This window comes from Drosophila rhopaloa, unplaced genomic scaffold (genome assembly GCF_018152115.1).
Source record: "Drosophila rhopaloa isolate 14029-0021.01 unplaced genomic scaffold, ASM1815211v1 contig_155, whole genome shotgun sequence".
In the NCBI taxonomy this organism is placed as follows: Eukaryota; Metazoa; Arthropoda; class Insecta; order Diptera; family Drosophilidae; genus Drosophila; species Drosophila rhopaloa.
The window spans coordinates 10,674,319-10,697,511 of NW_025335034.1; the positions used below are offsets into that span (position 1 = coordinate 10,674,319).

The window sequence follows — 23,193 nt, forward strand, 5'->3', positions numbered from 1 at the left end:
TAGCTTTACAAACACCAAAGTTATGGCATTTCCGATCAATCAGTTATATGGCAGCTATAGGATATAGTCGGCCGATCCCGGCCGTTCCGACATATATACTGCGTGCAAAGGAAAGAAGGGTGTGTGCAAAGTTTCAATTCGATATCTTTAAAACTGAGAGACTAGTTCGCGTAGAAACAGAGAGACGGACAGACAGACGGACATGGCTATATCAACTCAGGAAGTGATCCTGATCAAGAATATATATATACTTTATAGGGTCGGAGATGTCTCCTTCACTGCGTTGCACACTTTTGACCAAAATTATAATACCCTCTGCAAGGGTATAAATATATTTGGAAGATGATTAGGTACACTTTTCTAGATATGCATTGTACTTTACGCTTAGGGGGAAAATCGGCTGGTAAAATAAAAAAACAATAAATGTTGTTCAATTAAATTGTATATTGACAGACTCTGAATTAGTTAAAATAAATTAGTTTACATTTTGTTTAATTTTTGTAACCTAATTCAGTTATATTTTTCCAAATTAATGATACTTTATTACAGTTGGCTGCCGGATACAACTAAATTGTTGGTAAGTTGCATGATAATTAATACTTTTTACTGTGTACAATCAATAAGAAAAAATCAACATTTAATCGGGATTATGAATGACTGTGTTTTACACTTCAGAAAACATCAGCTAAGGTTTATATGAACAACTTAAGAATATTAACAGAAACTTAAAAATAAAATGACACGTATAAAAAATTTAACTATTATTTTTGACACGTGTCATTTTATTTTTAATTTTCTGCTCGTAAAGTAGTTCTCTTAAACTCATTTATAGAAATAATCATAAGAAAACTCATATTTCTATCAACTATCACAGATTGAGATAATCTCAACATCTTATTTGGACTTAATTCCCGGACAAGTCGTATGTGTAAACAAATTATTTTAACTAAATTGTATGCAAATAAAATGTCCTCACTTCCATTTGCACTTAACCTATGGTGAACTGAAACCATAAAGGGTTTACACGACCCAAGGAACCCAAGTCCACTGAACCGTGAACAAGTCGACAGCCAACATTTTTTAAGGAACATAAATAACCATGCAAACAAAACTATGGAACAAGTTAACCCCGAAACGAAATAAGAAGAAATAAACTGACGAACAAACTCGCATACAAACATCAAAAGACAAACTTTCAAGTCCGCCAGTGGACAAGGATCGGTAGACGGGTTTTCCTATACCACGTCAAATGTCATTCGGTTAGCAGTAACTGGTTATCTCCTCTTTCTACTCTATCGGAAGCTTACAAATCAATTTGAATTTTTCTTACTTACCTAATGATTTCAGAACACTGTTTTCACAGATTTGTTTGACATTGACTTGACACTTTGCAGTCCGCCAAATGTATAAATTTATAAATTATAAAATTTTAGTGAAGAGAAAAGCGGAACACAACAAAATTGTTGTCCCGAAACCAAATGCTAATTAATCCCACGGCTTTTCGGGGAGGGATTTGATTTCGCTCCGATGGTTTTCATACTGTATGGTTTTCTACCTGGCCTGATCCTCAACTTTAACCCGCTCTGATTTACGATTTCCAATCCCATGCATGTAATTGCACATTGCATCAGTTATCCCACCCTTTATTTTAAGGAAGGCGGCTAAATATCGCCTTTGCCCGGTCTCATATATAATCTCTATTTATTTCGCACCGTTGCCATGCATTCGGTCCAGGATGTGTACCAAGAATTTTAAAGATTTTGTTGACACGCGCGACTATTTCTTTAAGGTCCTTGAAATTATAACCCTACCTTAACAGAAAACAGGAGCACAAATAATATGTAAAAATAAAAATAATTATGACAGCTGTTACTGCATCTGGGAAGGATTTCTTCAATTGATAAGTTGTAAAGGAACAACCCTCGTCTCCCGATTGAACCCCCTCTCACGAACTGGCTTTGCAATTAGTCCAATACCTTTTTTAATTTATTAACTAATGTACACGACGAGGCCCAAGATTTTAACACGTTATATTTTAACAATAAAAATATTTTTGTTTTTATAATCCATTGGTTCTTAATATAAACATATGTTTTTGGAGGCTTCGATTGCCTCTTTGTTATCGTAACATATTTTTGTACTTAAATGAAAAATAAATAAAACTTTGTACTATTATCAGAAAAAACAAGAGAGAACGCTATAGTCGAGTGCCTCGACTATTAGATACCCGTTAATCAGCTAAACAACTTAAGGGGGTATATACCTTTTTCATTTTCAAAAAATCGAAATTTTTTTTTTTGCTTTATCTTAAAGAACAACTTCTTGAGAATATTTCCCAAAATTTTCATAGAGATTTGAGCTGTAGAAAAAAAGTTACAGCGCTCCTAGCCGCGCGCCTCGTCCCCTCCCAAACCCAAACTTGAAACTTTAAACGCGAATAACTCGAAATGGTTTTTTTTAAAAATGACTTTGCGGTGATATGGATTGGCGAAAAACTACTGAACCGATTTTCTTCAAATTTTTTTTAAATGTTCGTAATGAATTTTATTAGTACTTGAACGATCGTTTTTTCATGTAAAAATTTTTATTTCGCCGAAATAAATAGTTTTGTAAGAATTTTTGCGTCCAAAAACGTCATTTTTTGCATTAAACGTTCCCGTATGCACAAAAAAAAATTTTTTTTTAAAACGTTCGTTCAAGTACAGGATACTACTTTAAACTAATGAAATATTTTTATTTTTTCGGTATTAGTTGACCCATTCGTCCTGGGGAATTATCACCGCAAGGCTCTTTAAAAGAAAGGCGTTTAAGGGAAACAGCCACACCTTAAAAACTATTAAATATTTTTTCAAAATTTTTTGCATAAACATTGTCAACAATCTAAACTTTCAGAAAATATAATCATTCATTTACTACTAAAATATAATCATTTTTTACTCTACGAGTAACGGGTATAAAAACGATTTCCTCGTTCTGTTTCAAAATTTATGGTCGAATTTTATTACTCTTTATCCCATCACAGCGAAAGATTTTAGATCAAATACAAAGAAGTTTCTTTGCAATAAAACTATTTAAAAAACGAAGTTAGTCTCTGACTATTCAATGTAGGCAGAGTACTTTGGAAGTACAAAGTTATATAGATTATTGCCACAGCATAGGTCTTAAGTTTTTGTCCCCAATCTGTAAAAGTAGTTGCTTATTGGATTTTCTAGTTGCCCTCTTGTGTTTATATGTATCTCTTTTTTTGCCCACCGAAAAGTGAAATACAAATTTGCTTACCCTATTCTCAGTGCTGGCTGGCTAGGGGTTGCATGCGGGCTGCTTTATTTTAGTTTAATTATTGGCTCAGTACCGTCAGCGACGATCCATGCCTCGATTGCCGGTGGTGCTGCTGGTCGTCACCCTCCGAGAAGGGGCCATTTTCGTGGTTCTCAGGCCCGGCACATGTCAATGCCTGCAGTGGACTTTGCAGTCTAACCAGATCCCTTAGGAATTCCTTCTCTTTCAGCACAGTGGTTTCAAATGCAGTGGCTATCCGCACAAAACTTTAAAGAGACGAAGGGGTTAAAAGTAAAACAATTAAAATGGACGAAAGTATTCTTCAACTTTTTTAATTCTGATTTTTTTTTATTTGCTGTACAAAAATAGATTGGATATTTTTCTATTGCAAATTTTATTTTTCTAATTTTCATCATGAATTTTAAGTAGCTAAATTTTTATCTGTGAGTAATTTAAGAAACAGCTAACATTTTCCTCTGAACCCATTTGCTGCATGAACATCTTTCCATTTAAGATACACAATTTGTTATATAAAATTTCTTCCAATTTGTGTTATTATACCCTTGCAGAGGGTATACAAATTTCAGTAAAAAGTTTGCAACGCAGTGAAGGAGACATTTCCGACCTTATAAAGTATATATTATGGAATTTCCAATCGTTCAGATATATGGCAGATGTAGAATATTGTCGGCCGATCCTTATGAAATTTGGTAGGTCGAATTGATTGGTTAAAAATAATATCCTATAGCTCCCATATAACTGAACGATTGGAAATGCGATAAGTTTGGTGTTTTTAAAGTTAGGATGGTGGGGTTTTTTTATGGGTTTTATTTTTGGCCAACCAATATAATTTACAGAATATTCTGCAAGGGTATATCAACTTCGGCTACGCCCAAAGTTAGCTTTCCTTTCTTGTTTTCAGTAATATAGGCATAGAAATCGAAATGTAGTCGGTTTGTAATAACTGCAAGGGAATATAAACTTCGGCTTGCCGAAGTTTGCCTCCATTCTTGTTATACCCTTGCAGAGGGTATTATAATTTTGGTCAAAAGTGTGCAACGCAGTGAAGGAGACATCTCCGACCCTATAAAGTATATATATTCTTGATCAGGATCACCTCCTGAGTTGATATAGCCATGTCCGTCTGTCCGTCTGTCTGTTTCTACGCCATCTAGTCTCTCAGTTTTAAAGCTATCGAGTTCAAACTTTGCACACACCCTTATTTCCTTTGCACGCAGTATATATGTCGGAACGGCCGGGATCGGCCGACTATATCCTATAGCTGCCATATAACTGATTGATCGGAAATGCCATAACTTTGGTGTTTGTAAAGTTAGGAAGTTGGGATTTTTTATGAGTATTAAGAATGCATCATATGAATAATTCTGGAGAATATAATTTACAGATTATTCTGCAAGGGTATATCAACTTCGGCTCCGCCGAAGTTAGCTTTCCTTTCTTGTTTTAATTAATGTTTGGAAAATTTTTGATGTATGTAGTGTTGGATTGGAAAAACAAAATATAAACTTCGGCTTGCCGAAGTTGTCCTCCATTCTTGTTTTAATTAATGCTTGAAAAATTTTTGATGTATGTAGTGTTGGATTGGAAAAACAAAATCCATTAAAAGAATTAAAAGTTATTTAACTAACATTATCTAACCAAAACGCTAGTGACAAAAGTTCCACTGTGTAAGGCTGTTGCTTTTTGTGCTAAGTTTTCCATTGTATGTCTGCAACTGCAGCAGATATTTCTTTTCGCTTCCTGTTGGAATTGCAGGAAGCCTAAAACAACAACAAATTAACCGAAAAGAATGGAAGCAAATGACAGTCGGCATATGCTTATTCTAGATCCTTGAGGAGCCTTCTCCAAGGAGAATTTCTGTTGCTTTTCGGCAGCAACAGTTACAAAAGTGCACATATTTATGTGGAATATTGTATACATATCTCAACATGTTAACTTCTTTTATGGCTACATGGCACTTCTTCTGCTCTTTTATTGATGGTTTAATGTAAAATGGCCACTACCTAAAAAAACGTATAACTTAATATTTTAAATTTTACAAATCAATCGGTTTTTATTTTAAAATTTAAATTTTTGTTAATTTTAATTTATATTAAAAGGCAATATAGTTAAACATTGTTGAAATAGGAAAATCAACTTGTTAAAACATGTGCCAAAAATTTGAATTTTGTAACCCTTATAACTTCCGCAAAATCGTTAAAATTGTCTTTTTATACCCTTGCAGAGGGTATTATAATTTCAGTCAAAAGTTTTCAACGCAGTGAAGGAGACATTTCCGGACATATAAAGTATATATATTCTTGATCAGCATCACCAGGAGAGTCGATCTAGCCATATCCGTCTGTCCATCCGTCCGTTTCTACGCCAACTAGTCCAAGCCAAAAACACGTAATTTAGGCAGTGCAACTCACGTTTGACCTCCATGTTTGGGTTCCACTCCTAGCTCGCTCCATTTTCCTACATTTTCAACAGCAGGAAATTTTTAAAGTGGATGATGGAAAACGAAGTGGGAAGTGAAAGAGGTTGTTTACTATGAAAGGGTGTTCCATCAACTGCTACTTAATTACATTTTTTTGCTTTTGGTCTTCCTCTATAAGGGTGTTTCTTCAGTCTCTCTCTTTTGCTCAGGTTCTTCACCTAATTTTGCACAAGAAAAGCGGACCAGGTGACATAGTGCGTGTGTGGGTACATTTTGCTTCTCTACTTCTGTTTTCACTCAATTCAATTCTTTTCCACTTCTTGATACATATGTACATATATGTAATTCGATTATTGTTTTTTTGCGGAACATCTGCCACACCATTTGATTTTATTTAGTGTTGGCTCACTTCCGCTGGGGTTTTTTTCTGAAAAAAGAAGCTCCCACGCCTGGGATCCACTGGAGCCCACTCCACCAGTCCGTTCCAGGCTAATTGCAATCTTATCCCTCCCGCCGGCAGTGTCCTTTCCTGATCTCGTCCTGTTTTCCGTTTTTGCTTCGCAAGAAACGCAACAACAAAGGGAGCAAGATATTTACTGATCAGCAAATTTCCAAGAATTCCGTGAATGGGAAAAACAAAAGCGCAGCGCACATAAAGAGAATAAGGGGAAAAGAGCACGAATGGAAAAATAAGTCTGAGATCTTCCTACTACTACTTACACTGAGAAAAAGCATAGTCTATGGTTTCAAAAAATTAATATTTTTTATAACCTTGCAGAGGGTACAATAATTTTGGTCAAAAGTGTGCAACGCAGTGAAGGAGACATCTCCGACCCTATAAAGTATATACATATATTCTATATACTATATTCTATAGCTGCCATTTGGAGAATATAATTTACAGATTATTTTGGAAGGGTATATCAACTACGGCTTCGCCCGAAGTTAGCTTTCCTTTCTTGTTAAAAAGTCAATTAACTTACATACATACATATGTAAGGCGTAAGGAACTATTTTTTCCTCAGTGGTCTTAGCCTGAACCTTAATAGCAGCCTGGGACATTTGAGGACGCCGCTACTCTTATGAATGTACTTGGTACTTGGCCCGAAGGTTTCGGAACAGGCAACAGCAGCTTTTGTTGCCGTACCGCTCCACGTAACCCCGTCCTGGTCGCACTTCTTGGTCTCCGGCTCCTGTCGTTATTGTTACTTAAAATAGCTGAAATAAAGGAACGATGAAAACGTGAGGCGAGCATATCCCAAATTTGAAAACCGGTGTAGCCTGAGCCACAACCCAGCCTCAGGTTTAGGTCCAAGTCCCGGCCCAGACCAGATCTCTTTAAATCAGATCGGCCAAAGGTTGTTCAGGTAGTCACCTCTCTCTCGTCCTCTCTCTCCCTTTTTCTCCCTCTCGTCATTTCTCTTGTCTCTGTTTAATGATCTCTACTCCAGTCGGTTTTTATTAATAAAACAAGGAGGATCAAATTATTATATGTTTAAGAAATTAAGAACATAAAAAAAAAAACAAATTGATTCGAAGGCATGCAGAAATCTTTTTAGATAAAGTAAAACCGAACGATTTTAAATATTTGTAATTTGTTTATTTTGTTGATTGGTGTTTGATTCCAAGTAAAATATATTTAACAAGAAAGAAGAGCTAGCTTCGGAGTTCCTGCATGATGGTTTCTACAAACGAATTGCTCCTAGAAAAAATCCACCGGCTTGAAAAGGGTTCTAACATAAGCTCTTTGCTTGGGGAAAGGATAATTAAATCATACGAGAAGGTTGAAAGGACCCAAAAGTCGATTGGCATACTCAGATATAAATTTCGTTGCACTAAAAGGTTGTTTTCGACTTTTAAAATCTATAGATTTTTTCTATGTTCAATTCGTTTGTAGAAATCATCATGCAGGGCCTAAAAAAAGGCTGTTGGGTGAATATCCTTACCAAAGTCCTTCTTATCATCAACTTCGATACGTGTTGAGAAGATCTGGGGGTTGACATTGTCCTTTTATACGATCCTTACGCTTTCCTGGCCTCTCAAAGCCATGGATTAGCCAGTGTGCCCTGCATTTTGCAACTGCGTGGGTCCTTTAAAATGTAGCAAAGGACTCCGAATGGGAAAAATGGTTTCTGGGCGTCCTTTCCCCAATGTTGACTTTCGATTTGCATCGATCCTGCTTATTAAATTTTAATTTTTTGACACATGCATGCGGTTGATTTTATTTTTACCTTGTAAAGTCAAACAACTTTTCCTTTATTTTAAGGCACTAAAACCATTTTAGCTATAAAATTAATCATTATACCATTAAGATTATAGAGGCAAATGTGATAATTAAAAAAAAAGTGGCCAAATCGATAAAGTTTTAACAAAATAGTTAATTAAAACCCAAGTGTGCCAATAATTTTGTTCAGGCAAATTTGGTCCATTCTTTGGTTTTTTATTTTTAATAAATTATTTATAAAAGATAAATTAATGAAGTCACTTGTATTTAACATAAAATTAATGATTCTATCTAAAAATATTTTGTTTTATTTTAATATCAGCATATTATAAGAAGAAAAATAGCCTCAAAGTTTAACATGCTTGCTGTGCCAATAATTAAGTTTGTCACTGTATATGCTGCGTGCAAAGGAAAGAAGGGTGTGTGCAAAGTTTCAATTCGATATCTTTAAAACTGAGAGACTAGTTTGCGTAGAAACAGACAGACGGACGGACGGACAGACGGACATGCTTGTATCAAGTCAGGACGTGATCCTGATCAAGAATATGGGATGTCGGAATTTCTCCTTCACTGCGTTGCACACTTTTGACCAAAATTATAATACCCTCTGCAAGGGTATAAAAATACGGTATTGGAAGACAAAAATCCTATGTTGTTTTTTTCTCGGTAATGTAAATTAGAATTTTTAATTGCTATTCAGGTGTCATGTAATATCTCTTTCTCAATCTATTCAAATGGTGTTTAAATATCTCGACAGATTTTGCGATCGTTAAAATTGCTTTGTGTTATGTAGTATCCACACATAAAATTTCAGTACCTTACATTGTTTTTCCAATTCGGTACCCTTTTAGACCCTAAAGATTCCTTAACTAGTACAGTTCTTATACGATCTTCACTTGAGGGCCTTGTTCTGTAGGAATCGGCATGACTCCTAAAAGCCTTGTGCCTGTAGGAATATATGTAAGACCTTCGTAACGTTTATATTTTCCTCGTACGCCTTTTCTTGTTTGTGGCATGCGCTAAGAGGGTTTGTTTTTATTTTTGTTTGTATGTGCCAGCGGTAGTGAAAACCATAAAGCGACAGCTGCAAACTATTCGCCTCTTTCTTCCTTGATGTTTCATGCATATACAACGCAGCAATACGTCAGTCAAGACCCTCTGTCAAACCTCATCGAGCTCCCTGCTCTACGCTCACCTTTCTGCAGTGCAATGTCCTGGGCAGTCTGTACTACTCATCCATATACTGCAGGACCTTTCAGCTATAGGATGTACAGTACAGACTTCTCAGCGTTGTAACTTCATGGTCCTTTAAAATGTTGGGGTACAAAATGGGGTTAGTCTGCGACAAGTCAATCTCCTGTCTCATATCCTCATATCCGACGGCGTCTGTGAAAACTTTTCCCCATTTTTCTTCTTTCTGCAAAATCCATAATGTGATTAAATTTTGAAATTGCCAGCTTACCTTTACCTCTTTTCACTGATGAGCTTCCCTTTTTAATCTCTGACTAAAAAGTTGAGTTATATTTTATAATTTTTAAATGTTTATTGATGCGTAAGTCGTAAAAAAATATGATGTATTTGTTGAAAAGTATGTAACAGGCATCGTTTAAGCGATATACGCATATACTCAAATTCAAAAATATTAATATTTTCAGGCCACACCTAAACTTTAAGTTTTAAGTGGCCTAAAAAGTTATGTTAATGAACTCCTTCATTTTGGCAAATAATTGTCTTAAAACACTCTTAGATCAATTTTTAATGGGTGAACATATCGGAATCACTAGCGAGTCTATATGAACTTTGAAAAATATATTATATATTATCTTTAATAATTTTCAATATTTATTTCTACAAAACGACTTAAAATTTTTAACACTTTTTTTCGAAACCAGTTTTTATGAAGCGGCCAGAGCAGCAAAAAATAACTTATAAGACATTGTTTATTTTGTGATTCGAATCTTCCTTGGACTATTGACAATGTGCTTGGTCTTCTTACTCCGATGTAATTAAATGCAACAATTTCTAATAAAAGGAAAACGTTTTGTAGTATATATTTATTCTATTTTAAGTGCACAAAAACCATTTAGTTGAAAATTCTTGTTTTCAAATTAGCTATTAAAGTTGCTAACAGCAACTTGTTGGTTAATTAGCTTAATTTTATATTTCATTTATTAGAAAGTACAGTTATTAAAAAAACTCAAGATAAAAATAGTGTTAAATGCTATTTAGAATTCTGAATTCAAGCCATTACTTTTATTTGTATACTTTTTCAAATATATAACCTTATGGTTCGAAAAAAATCGATTTTGACTAATGTAGTAGGAACTTTGTATAATTTCGTTTTTGTTTTTTGCAATCAAAAAAGGGGACGTGTTCTGGGCTCTCCTTGTTATTAAGTCAGTACCAATCGTACAAATTGTTCGTTTTTTCTCCGATTCTCCGCCTCTGATTTCCGGCTGATTTTGACTTCGTTTGTTGAATTTGCATGAACAGAAAGAGTTATTCCTGCTCGCTCTTCAGCTGGCTTGATCTTAGAACTATCTAGTCATTTGAACCCTGTCAACATCATTATTATGATCGCGGTAGTAGTACACACCAAAAATAGATATTTTTCGGTGAGACACATTATCCTGGTAGTAAAATACAATATCATAGAAGTTCCCTTGCTACTCCCTTTCTTTTACTCACGCCCAAATAAAAAATTTAACTAAACAATTTGATAAAACAGCATAAAATTTAGAAAATAGAAAATTAGGAAAAAATCGATTTAGAAGTTTAAAAACTTTTGTAGTTATTACAAAACGACTACATTTAGATTTCTATGCCGATATTACTAAAAACAATGAAGTTATGTCGATTTTAAATTTTGCCATCGTTTTTAGCTATATGATATTGTTGTCCGATTTTGACAAAACTTAAAGCGTAATTCTGATATAATAAATAAATACTATATCTTGAAGGAAAAATATAAAAACAGCAAAATACATTTTTTCATTTGCCATATTCAAAAAATATATTTGATATATCAAATATATAAATCAATTTGTAACAAGAAAGAAAGCAAATTTCGGCAAGCAGAAGTTTATATACCCTTGCAGTTATTACAAATCGACTACATTTCGATTTCTGTGCCTAACATATATTACTAAAAAGAATGAAGCTATGTCCTATATGTTCTATGGCAGCTATATTATATTGTTGACAGATTTTAATTTAATTAAAACCGTAATTCCATAATATGTAAATATTACCAAATCACAAAGAACAACAAAAAATAATTAAAAACAAAAAGTTATAATTTTTTTGAATTTTTATTTCCGAATGTTTCCTATGGGAGCCATATCATATAGTCACCTGATCCGGACCGTTCCGAGCTATATACTACCTGCAATAGAAAGACAAAGAAAGAAAGAAATTTTCAAGCAGATAGCTTTAAAACTGAGGGACTAGTTTGAGTAGAAACGGACGGACAGACATGGCTAGATCGACTTTCCTGGCGATGCTGATCAAGAATATATATACTTTATTTTGAATTAGTACAAATACAACTGATGTTGGCCTACTCGGTTTTATCAGAAAAGAATATCAAGAAACTAAAAGGCCGTAACTTTTATTACTTTAAAAAAAATTATTTATCAACATTTCTGTAAAAACAAATGTAACGAAAGTTAGTTTAATGTTAGGGTTTTTTGGCTGTTTCTTCTTGGTACAATTTTTTTAAAATATTTTTTGTCCCTCAGCCTCCTACCATATTTATAGCTTTTGGGCTGGTTTTGGTAGCTGGGGTCATTTAGTCAATAAAGGAATTCGGAACAAAGTCTCTTGAAATCCATGTCCAGACATCTATTGTTTGATCTCCGTGGCACCTCGGAGAAGAGCTTACCGCATTATTGTTCCATCTCATTCTCCGCATTGTCGTTCTCTCCCTTACACAGACTCTTCGTTCTAAATGCATTTTCCTCCCTTATTGCTTTTGGTTACCCTACTGCAATCCGTTTCATACGCCTCGATACGTGACGAACTCTCTCTTCGATGTTTCCCTAAGCACTCGCTCTCATGAACCATGATCCGATCTCCCCGTAATTGCACTTCTGTTTCAGTGCTCTCTCCTCTAGTTCTCTCACCGACGCTTCTTCTTCCTTTTCGCCCATTTTTTCGGAATTTGTTGTGGCAAGAAAGAAGTACGCAACATTTTCGAATCGGACGCAGCAGAAAGTGGAAGTGATGAGAGGATCGCCCGGATCTTCAGATCGTTTTTCGCGCGTTGATTGGTTTTAACTTGTTATCGCTAACAATTATATCAAAAAAAACACAATGCACCCAAGTGAAGCAAAAATAAATATCATACAAAATTTCAAGAGTACCTAAAATTCTTTTGAACGTATCTGCAAGATACGGAAATAAACGACCGCTTACAAAGTGTCCTGTTATGTTATAACACACAAACAAGTACAAATGTTTCAAATACCGAGGATGATACTCAAATCATGCTATAACAAACTACAAAATTATAGAACCGCAAACAAAATTAAACACAATATTTCCATTTCAATTATTTGCAATACTTACATTTTTTCAAGTTTTCCGTGTGTTATTTAATATTACATTTTTTACGAGTTAAACAAGTTTTTCTTCAATATTATCTCATTAGCATTTAAGCGTTTTTATTCTAAAATTGGTTTCAAATTCCAAATTGTTTAAAAAGTTATTTACGTTATATTTTCCATTCTTTTTTGTATTACCTTAACAAAAGCCAAATTGATTTTATTTAATTACGATTTTCGTAACTACCATATTTTAAATCTAAATTATTCGATAACATAAAATACCGTTCAAAATTGCTACTGCCAAAAAGACTCTTTGGATTATACATTAAAATTGCTCCGAGGCTCAAGGCTTCAATTGCGTAAGTATATAATACAAATTAAATGGTTTAAATGGTTATACAAAATTAAATGTGGAATGGACTCAAGTTCAGAGACTTATTTTTTTTTGAGTTTCCACTTACATATATATGTATAGTAAAACATAAATAGGGATTCCATTCAGTTGGTAGCGATGTTGGTGGCCTAGAGAACACTCTGTTGATAGAGAGAGGGAAGTTCGTTGAACGCGTTTCAGTTACATCGAAACCAGCGCCAACCGAAACCAAAACCGAGAATGCCACAAAAGCCGCTAAGTCAATGCGTGCGTTTTCATAGTTTCTGTAAGTTGCTTGAGTAATCGTACTCACAGTTAGGGCGGACAGGTAGTCCACATTAGGTATTTCTCTTTTTCCCACTCAAGGAAGCCCAATGATTGAAGACGGGTTCCGGTGAGGCGCACGTCTCTATGTGATTTGTTTTTATTTTTATGTAGTTTTCCTAACCTCTTAAAATTCATGGACAACGTAATTTTTGTTATGCGATGTAACTTTAATTAAAATAATAGATTTTTAAGTCAAATATCTTTTAGCTATGACATGAAATTCATATCCATGTCCCATTTAAATATTTACTGATATTCCTTTTTTAAATAATTACTTAAAGATACCAGTAATTAAATTACATTTCCACTGACCATTATCGTATTTATCAAGCACTTTCCACCTAAATTGTGTTAATTTTTCGAACACATTATAAAAAAACTTTTAAGTCTCAATAAACCTTTTTAGATTTCCGACCCAATAAAGTATATATATTCTAGATCAGCATCACCAGGAGAGGCGATCTAGCCATGTCCGTCTGTCCATCTGTCCGTCCGTCCGACCGGCTGTCCGTCTGTCCGTCCGTCCGTTTCAACCAAACTAAACCCTCAGTTTAAAGCTATCTGCTTGAAATTTCCCAAAAGTTGTCTTTCTATAGTATATATGTAAGTCGGAATGAGCCTGATCGTTCGACTATATCATATAGCTCCCATAGGAAGAATCGGAAAACAAAATTCCAAAAAATTATAACTGTGTTGTTTTTAATTCTTTAAGCCAATATAAAAAAAACATTCTTTCAAATATTTACATATTTGTTTAAGGCAAGAAATTTATATCTATATACATTGGCCGTTTTTATTAAATTTAATTTTTTTTTAAATGCTCAATAACATTTCATGATAGCTGGAGTTTAGTTTTTCAATACTGCTGCCCTCTGAATGAAAACTCCTCCATGGCCCTAAAATTCTGACTGACATTCTGTCAAACAGGCGGTGACGTCTACGTCAACTTCAACAGTCGTCTCGTTCCACCTACCTCCTGACCACCCCCTTTTTGTTTCACTTTTATTTTAAATAAGAATATCGCGCCGGTATTCTCAAGTAGTTTTCTTGCTGATTGCATTCCCCGCCGGCGTCGTGGTTTCCTCTTCTTGTTTTCCCCTTATTCGCCAACAACTCTCTTTTATTTCCCATATGTCTGACTCTTCGCTGGAGAAGGGGTTGGCGGAGTGCCATTAAAGGCAAAGGGGTTGCTGCTCTGACGTGGATGAGGTAGAAATTGCTATGACGCGGGGGCCAAGGGAGTAGAGATGGATAACAAAAATAAAAGAAAAGATGACGAGGTTGCCTGATGTTGTTCCTTCGGGCTCTCAGGCTCGAAACGCTTAAGGATAAATGCGTCTGGGTTTAAAGTTATCGAAAGAATAAATGGCCAAAGAGAAAATCTTATTTATTTTACTTGCTTAAATTTAATCCACCTCTTAAAAGTTAATTTATAAAACTAAATAATTAATATTATAAAATAATTAATAATATAATATAAATAATAATTACATTAATATAGTTAATAATATAGTAAACTAATAATTTATACAATTCGTATTCCTTTGACTTCAAGCTGCCACGCAGGTATCAGAAAACCTATTTATTATTGTTATTAAACTTTTTAAACATTTAGTGAATCACAATTTAATTTTAATGTATTTGGGATTAATAATTATTAATTTATTAGAAACAGTTAGGATAAACATTTTTGAAATAAAATAAAACAATTATTAACAAGAGAGAACGCTATAGTCGGGTGCCCCGACTATCAGATACCCGTTACTCAGGTAAAGGGAGTGCGAGGGAGATGGAGATAGAAACTTTGATCACGCATAACTTTTTAACGAATGGTCCGATTTGAAAAATTTATTCTACATTTCGATAGGTATTGATAAACACAATAAAACTGCATTTTTACTTTTCCGAAATATTTAAATTTTTTAAATCGTATATAAGCGATTGTGGGCGTTAAAGGGGGCGTGGCACCATTTTGAAACAAACTTGCGCTGCGTAGGAACTCCTAGAATCTGCATGCAAAATGCCAATCTTCTAGCTTTTATAGTTTCCGAGATCTCAGCGTTCATACGGACAGACAGACGGACAGACAGACGGACAGACGGACAGACGGACAGACGGACAGACAGACGGACAGACGGACATGGCTAGATCGACTCGGCTAGTGATCCTGAACAAGAATATATATACTTTATAGGGTCGGAAACGCTTCCTTCTAGCTGTTACATACTTTTGCACGAATACAATATACCCTTTTACTCTACGAGTAACGGGTATAAAAATAAATAAATTTGTATTCGAATTCCTAACAGAATCCTACACTATTTGAGTCGCCTTTTTTGCAGCCGTAAAAGTTTTTATACATAACAAAAATTTTGCATACTTTTCAGGAAAAGCAATTATTGTGAAACATCTCAATTGTTTCTTGTTAAGATTTTTGTTTGCCTTTTCCTTTTTTTTTTTTTTGGGAGCGTACAATATTTTAAAAATATTGTCGGGAAATTTAGATCAAAATTCACCGCACCGATTGTTGCTAAATTTTGCTGATATTGTACAAACTATTTTTTTTAATTAAAGTGTATTAATTTTGCATTATTGATATATTTTATTTTCATTATCTCATTTAGTTCTTAATATTTTTTAATGAGAATTAAATGGTACGATTTACATTGAAAAAACATTAAAAGTACCAAAAATAACATTAATACTTCCAATTTCTACCGAAATAAAGAAACCAAGATCAGTAAAACAAAATTTGAAGTTCACATAAAAAATGCGTATACCTATAATTAATAACTTTCTTTTCTTTATTAATTATAATTTAATTTAATGGATTCTGTGGAGCATTTAAAACCCCCAATAAAAAAATCTTTCCACTGCCCCTGGTACTCTCGCACCCGTTGCGAAAGTGTCGCAAGTGTCTAAGCCCAATTTTGGGCAATGAGTTCATTGATCTAAGCCCAAAAAAAACATCTGCTCAAATATGTGCACGTTTGTGTTATACGTATCTATGCCACTGTTTTGTCTTCCACCCTCTCACAGTTTTCCCTTTGCCCACCCATAAAAGTTTACGATATGACATTCTGAAAAAATCAAGCAAAATTATGGTAAATATGCCTGAACACTCACGCCCCTCTTTTAGGTTCTGGAATGGGCATAAAACTGATACACAGATATTCTCGAACGGCGAACAAAAAAAGCCAGGCACTCACACACGCATTTCCAGTTAATTAAAAGTATTTATGACACTGCGCACATAAAATGTCTTCCAAAGTACAAAACTCCACCCAAGGATCGTGGGAAGTTCCTTTTCTGTCGTCGCTATATGGCAAAAAACATCTTGCAAAAAAATGGTTGAAAAAAATCAAACATAAAGATACTCTAATTGCATATGCAGAGGAAATTGGTGGGCAAGGTTAAAGTTCCTTTCTATGCGGCTGTGAGGGGTGATTCTCCCTACTCTTCCTCTTGCAGTCTGGTCTGGTTTATGGGAAATAGGAAAAAATCACACTCACGTATTTGTGAGTGTCTTCGCACACATACCCAAGAAACCCAAAGGACAAGGTCTCGAGTCCTCAAGGCAAACACAAATAAATTGGTACCAAAAAATGATCTAAAAAATAGAGTAAAATAGATTTAAAACTAGAAAGATCACATTTTCGGCGTAGTCAAAATTTAGTGGGTATGGGAAAGACTGATAAGATCGCCCTGCAAGTTGAAGAGGTATCTAAGATAGTCAGGAATAATAATGAAAGACGATTGTGAATTGTACAAATTTAAACAACAATCCTCATGTTAAAAAAAAGACAGCGGTTTTTGTTAATTTGATAGTACAAACTTTAATAACATAGTGATTGATGATTTCAAAGGAAAAAAATGTAAAATATTTTATAAAATATTATATTGTAATCAAATATTTATAGTAATTATTTCATCTTTAAAAACTGCGAAGCTAAAATTTGAATTCAAATAATTTTTCTGGAGTTTCGGGACAGACGGAATTTGACTGTTCTGGTGATTTTGATCAAGAGCGTATGTATATACTATTAACATCTGACCAAATATTAGCAATACATAAGAAGTGCCCGTTAAAATTTTAGCTGTATAATATAAAGTATTAAACAAGCTTAAAATGGTGCCAAAAATTACGATAGACCCCCATTCATTGGCAATTTCCTGCCTTAAAAAATGACCCCATTGATGGTCTGAAAATCGGCAACGCAGCATATACAACAATGTCGTCACTGCAATGCAATGCAACACTTGGAACACAACTGATAAAAATAAAGATGGTAGTCGAGAATGGGGGACTATGTCTCCCCTCTGCCGGCGTCACTGTCGATGGGGGTGCGGTAACAGCGACGTCGACCACTTCCGAATGAGCGATTTTTAGCCGATTTGTAGCCGGCAAGCGAGAGAGTGGAAAAAGGGATGGGGCCAAGAGCAGCTCTCTCCGAACATTCGAGTCTGGCTTCCACATCCCACATGGGAAAGAGAAGTAGCAGCCCCACTTATGTTCCACTCTCTCGAGCTTTCGCTTTCCGCCCTGTCTCAATCACTCTCAGCTGGTTTCGATAATTCGCTACAAGTATCAAGGCATTTTCACATTTTTAAGATTCAATTTTTATAGGAAGATGTTTAAATAAATATTCCATTTCTCATTAAGTTGTTTCTTATAAAGTTTCCAAATACCGGAAAATTGCAGTACAATATTTTAATATATGAACGGAATACTCTTAAACGATTAATATTTAATTTTGGTTCAACTAGGAACAAGGTCTTAATGAATTTCTCAATCTATTAATGAGTTTTTAATCTTTTTATCATTTATAGAAAACGAATTCGCTTATTCTGTCTGTTGTTTAATTTCAATATAAAATAAAAGTAAAATATTCCTTACCTTTTAATTTGTAAACCAATCGTAATATCGTATCGTTGATCAATTTTTCTCCACTCGCACAACCCACGTTCCACTCTCTCAGTGTCGCCGGCGCTCAGCTGCTGCCGCCCCAAATTCGCCGTCGTGTTGTGTTTGTGGCTTCTCGACATTTTCGTCGATTCGCCGCAATCACTTCGCTAGGTGTTGTCGAGTCGTGACGTCGCTGCTGTTGCCGCCCGCACACACATGTGCGAACAGAAAATACGTTAGAAGCGGTCGATAAGTAGAATCGACAGAAAAATCAGATAAAACAAAATAAAAGCTAACTGAAAAGAGTAAAAGACTGAGGTATAAATAAGTAAATATAGCTAGACAAAATAGCAATAATTTAAAGTTTTCAGTAATAAAATGTGCTATTACGTCGGGGCTAACGTTTTCTCCGCTTAACGTAATGAGACTCCCTGCTTTAACTCTCTCTCTCTCCGATTCTCTTTCTCCGGGTGTGGATTGCGTTTTTGCCGGCGACGTCGCTACTCCAAAAAAGACACGGCACAACCAACACACACACTCATTTTGCGTTTATGTTGTGGCCCAAGAAGTTCGTCGCCAGTCCGCAAAAATGTGAAAAGGAAAAACTGAGGAGGAAAAACAAGACCGAAAAGACTGCTAATGCAAAAAACTCCAAAACCGCTGGGAAGCATCAGAAAATCCGATAAAAAGTGCGCGCGTGCAACAATAATGTGATATCTACATCAAATGTTCGAACTGCTGACGTCACGCACAGAATCGTATAATATATAGAAAATAATATAGAGGAGAAACGTCGCGTAGTGAAGTAAAACGTTCCCACACACTAACAGACTGAGTCAAAAGAGGAAGAAGCAGCAGTATATAATACGTGGAATACAAAAGGTAGCCGAAAAAAGTGTAAAACACCCACAAAAAAGTAATACAAATTTGCAAATATGAAACGTGTGTGATATTCAAAGAGAAAGAAGTAGGCGACGGTGAAGAAAAAGAAGCAGAGCCATTTGTTGTTGCGTGTGATACATATAAAAGCATATAAAAAAAGGAGACATGAATTCCAATTTTTAGGTGCGTATTCAAACAAAAATAAAGGGAGTTTTATCTTATCGATGATCAATTAATAATTCATTTTTGGGCTTCGCCTAAAGCCCCCTTATAACCTCCAAAACTGGTATGGTGAAAACTAGTCATTCATTCACTCATTCAATCCCTCATGCTCCAGTTTTAAGAGATAACGAATCCAATTCGTTGTCCATCAGTTGACTTTTTATTTCTGTTTGCCCAAAGTCAACGGCGAATTCTTTATGGCGCCCCTATATTAATAATTTGTACTTAATGTAAAGGCAACAAAGGCAGGTAACATGTTTTTTCTTATTAAAAAACGGTTTTTATTGTCCTAAAAATCCTCAAATTATCATAAAATATGCTTTTCAATTAATAAACCCCAACAAAAAAAAAACTATTCACTATATATGTATGTAAATGCTATTTCAATTTTACAAATTTATCTTAAAATGTGATGACGTTGTAAATATAAGACTTTAAATAAATGTGTGATAGAAAATACAACTATTTTAAAAATGGCACCGTAAATGGCTTTTAACATTAAAATACCTAAAAATACCGCCAATGTTAAATAAACTTATTACGTTTTGGATATGAAATAAAATAAAATAAATAAATTTAATTGTACTGACTTGTTGCCATTTCACAAATTAAAGATATATTAAATATTATAGCATTAAAGTGCTATTTAATAAAGTTGTTTATATTAACCAGATTATTTATTTAATTATTTTAATGCTAATTCATATTTAATAATGTTTTGTAATTGGAAGTTGTTTTTTTTTTCCTATTTGACCGTACTTATTTAATACTCGATTTAATCTGTTGCACGTATTAAGCCACTGCTCAATATGGTGTATATGTGTACATATGCATGTATGTATTAATGTAAATTATAAATGACCCCTGTTATCACGTCTTTTAAATATACAATATTCGATTGGTTCAAGATGCGTCATCTTTCGAATTCGAGTGACGAGGTGTAATAGAGTTTTATGCATTAGGTATTTGGTGTAGAATTGCATAGGACTTCCCCGAAAATTCTTGCGGTGCCGCCATTAAATTTCTACACCCATGCGAAAACTTTTGTGTTTTCCGGTTTTTCTTTTTATTAGCTATTTTCTCCGGGCGAAATATTTTGCGACGCATTTTGTATGCCTCTCCCTGGATAAAGCTGCTTTCCATTTCGCTCATTCTCTTTTTTCTCGACAGTTGGTATTTATATCTGGTTTTCTCAAACGAAAAAATAACAAATCTGATGCTGTTTACTTATGTTTTATTTATAATAAAATCATTTATGCTAATTGTAATACTGTAGACACTCTAGAGTACTTGATTTTTATAACAAAATAAGAAACACAATTTTTAAATCGTTTTCAATAGAACCACGGGCGACAGAAACGTTTGTTCTTTATGAAAATTAAAAAAAAAATCGCAGACTATTTTTTTACCGAATTTTTTGGGTCGAGGATCTAAAACGTTAGTATTACCTAATTATAGAAAAATACAGCTAAAAAATCAACCATGTGGACATTTTCTTTTCTCAGCCAACAACAACAAAAGAGAATTTCTATGTGGATTGTGTCTGTGACTAACAGCTGTTATCCGAATTTGGGCCGGCTTCTTCTCTCTCTCACCCTTTCTCTTTTTCCAGCAGCATCCCACACATACTCAAACCGTAAGACTCTCAGCTAATACACAAAAATCGCGTTCTTCCTCTTGTTTTTCTTTTTATTTCACTTTTTTTCTCAATTGCAATTGTTGTTTCTCAACACCTTGCACACTCGCACATTATTTATTTTACTTGTCCCGTGCTTTTCTACTGCGCATGCAAAATGATGTGCAAAAAGAAAGCGAAACTTTTTATGAGCTTGTGATGTATGTGTGGGTGTATGGTCCGTGTGCTTGCGCTCCTGTGAGAGTGTCTGCATAAAAAATTAAATTCATGTTAAATAACGATAAATCGGGATGTTCAAGAAAATACCAATTTAGGCAATACAATTTAATTGACAAGAAATATTGAGGAACTATTTATAAAATATCTTTTTAATAAGTAGAACCGAGAAATTAAGAATTAATCAATAAAAAACCAAAGAACCAATTAAAATCTAATTAAAAAGAGTTTTAATTAAATTTTAAATTTTTTATTAACAAATTTTTTAAAAACTTTCAAGTTGTGAAATTTTTCAAAATTTTTGTTTGTGACCATCAAGCGTTAATATTCAGGTTATTAATTAAAAATAAGTTGAATTATAAAATAAAGAGCCTATAAAATTATATTTTATTTTAAAACGGCGAGCATGACAGAATAGAGGGAAGAGAGAGGAAGCGCAATCAAAAATAGCATTGCGTGCGTTAAGTCGCTTGGCTGCCTCTCACCTCTGACAACCCCTAGCGGAATTATTTACTTGGCTCCTGCATACTGCATATGTGTACGTTTTATTTACTAGCCTTTTCCTTTATCAGTCATACATATTTTACGGCTCTCAATGAGAACCAAAATCAAAGCAAAGAAAAGCTATTCTACTTTTTATTGTTGATCCGCTCTGTTGCGCCAATGTTGATCGAAAAGAGAAAGAAAGAGAAAAAGATAAAAAAAAGAAATACTTGTTATTTTACTTCCCGTGCATGCTACATTTTTCACGATTTTCCGTTCACCGCTTCGTATTTTCCCTGTTTGCATAATGTTATTTTTTTCTGTTTGCTTCGCCTTGTGCTTTCCATTCTGCTGTTAGGTTAAATGACAAGTGCACTTTGAAGTTTTATTATACAAATAAAGATACATTACCTTCAAGATACCATTTTTTCGAGGGTTAAAAATCAAGAATTTCTTGAGCGAATTATATTTTAATTGCCTAGACTTAGACAAGCTTACTATAATTAGGTCTTATTTAAACAAACTTATTTAAGGTCCAATATATAGTATAAATGAAGTAAGAAATTTGGGTGTATACATAAATAATATAATATTTAAAAAGTATGTATATTTAAATAAAAAGTACAAGTTTAATTTAACCTAAAATATTTTTGTTTAAGAATTTGAAATTTATTTTTGAATTTAAAGGCCAGCAAAAAATGTTGATTTATGAAAAAAGACTGGTGTTTTTTGAATTTTATTTGTTCAAGGCTTCCCAATCTCCCCTTTACCCGTTTTTTTCTAAATTGTGTTTGGGTAAGTTTATACGTCCCACCGTAATTTTAGATGCAAAATATTTCCTACTTGTTCGAATTTTGCGTGCCGATCAAAAGAAACTTAAATAAGAACCTACCTGGTTTTTTTAGGTACCTTTTTCCTCTCTCTTCTCTTTCTGCATTCGCCTTGTGTCTGCCCACATGACTTTTATTTTAAAGGGAGAAAGAGAGAGAATGTATACGGTTTCATTGTATAGGACTTGAATTACCTAAGCTCGTTCATCTGTAAGCGGATACCGCTTTTTTAAACTTAAATACACACCAACGCATTAACACATGCTTGAAGAATCACTGGAAAGCTTTTGGCTAATGTAGAAATGGATACGAAAAAATGGAATTAAGGGGGTATATACCTTTTTCATTTTCAAAAAATCGAGATTTTTTTTTTGCTTTATCTTAAAGAACAACTTCTTGAGAATATTTCCCAAAATTTTCATAGAGATTTGAGCTGTAGATAAAAAGTTACAGCGCTCCTAGCCGCGCGCCTCGTCCCCGCCCGAACCCAAACTTGAAACTTTAAACGCGAATACCTCGAAATGGTTTTTTTTAAAAATGAGTTTGCGGTGATATGGATTGGCGAAAAACTACTGAACCGATTTTCTTCAAATTTTTTTTTAAATGTTCGTAATGAATTTTATTAGTACTTGAACAATCGTTTTTTCATGTAAAAATTTTTATTTCGTCGAAATAGATAGTTTTGTAAGAATTTAAGCGTCCAAAAACGTAATTTTTTGAATAAAACGATCCCGTATGCACAAAAAAAAAAATTTTTTAAAAACGTTCGTTCAAGTACAGGATACTACTTTAAACTAATGAAATATTTTTATTTTTTCGGTATCAGTT

General features: G+C 34.2%; 1 protein-coding gene across 5 annotated transcripts in view; it reads left to right on the top strand.

The window, feature by feature from the left end:
- LOC108045308 (transcription factor E2f1) overlaps positions 1 to 23,193 on the top strand; it is a 64,749-nt gene that overhangs the window by 27,359 nt on the left and 14,197 nt on the right. Inside the window, exon 2 of one of the 5 annotated variants that reach the window (XM_044457226.1) lies at positions 550 to 577. The exons of 1 other annotated variant lie outside the window; for it this stretch is intronic. The gene's annotated coding sequence lies outside the window, so the exon portion shown is untranslated. Of the gene's footprint in view, positions 1 to 549; positions 578 to 12,135; positions 12,850 to 18,428; positions 19,162 to 23,193 lie in introns of those variants that run through there. 3 more of the 5 variants (XM_044457228.1, XM_044457225.1, XM_044457229.1) reach the window with 3 other exon arrangements.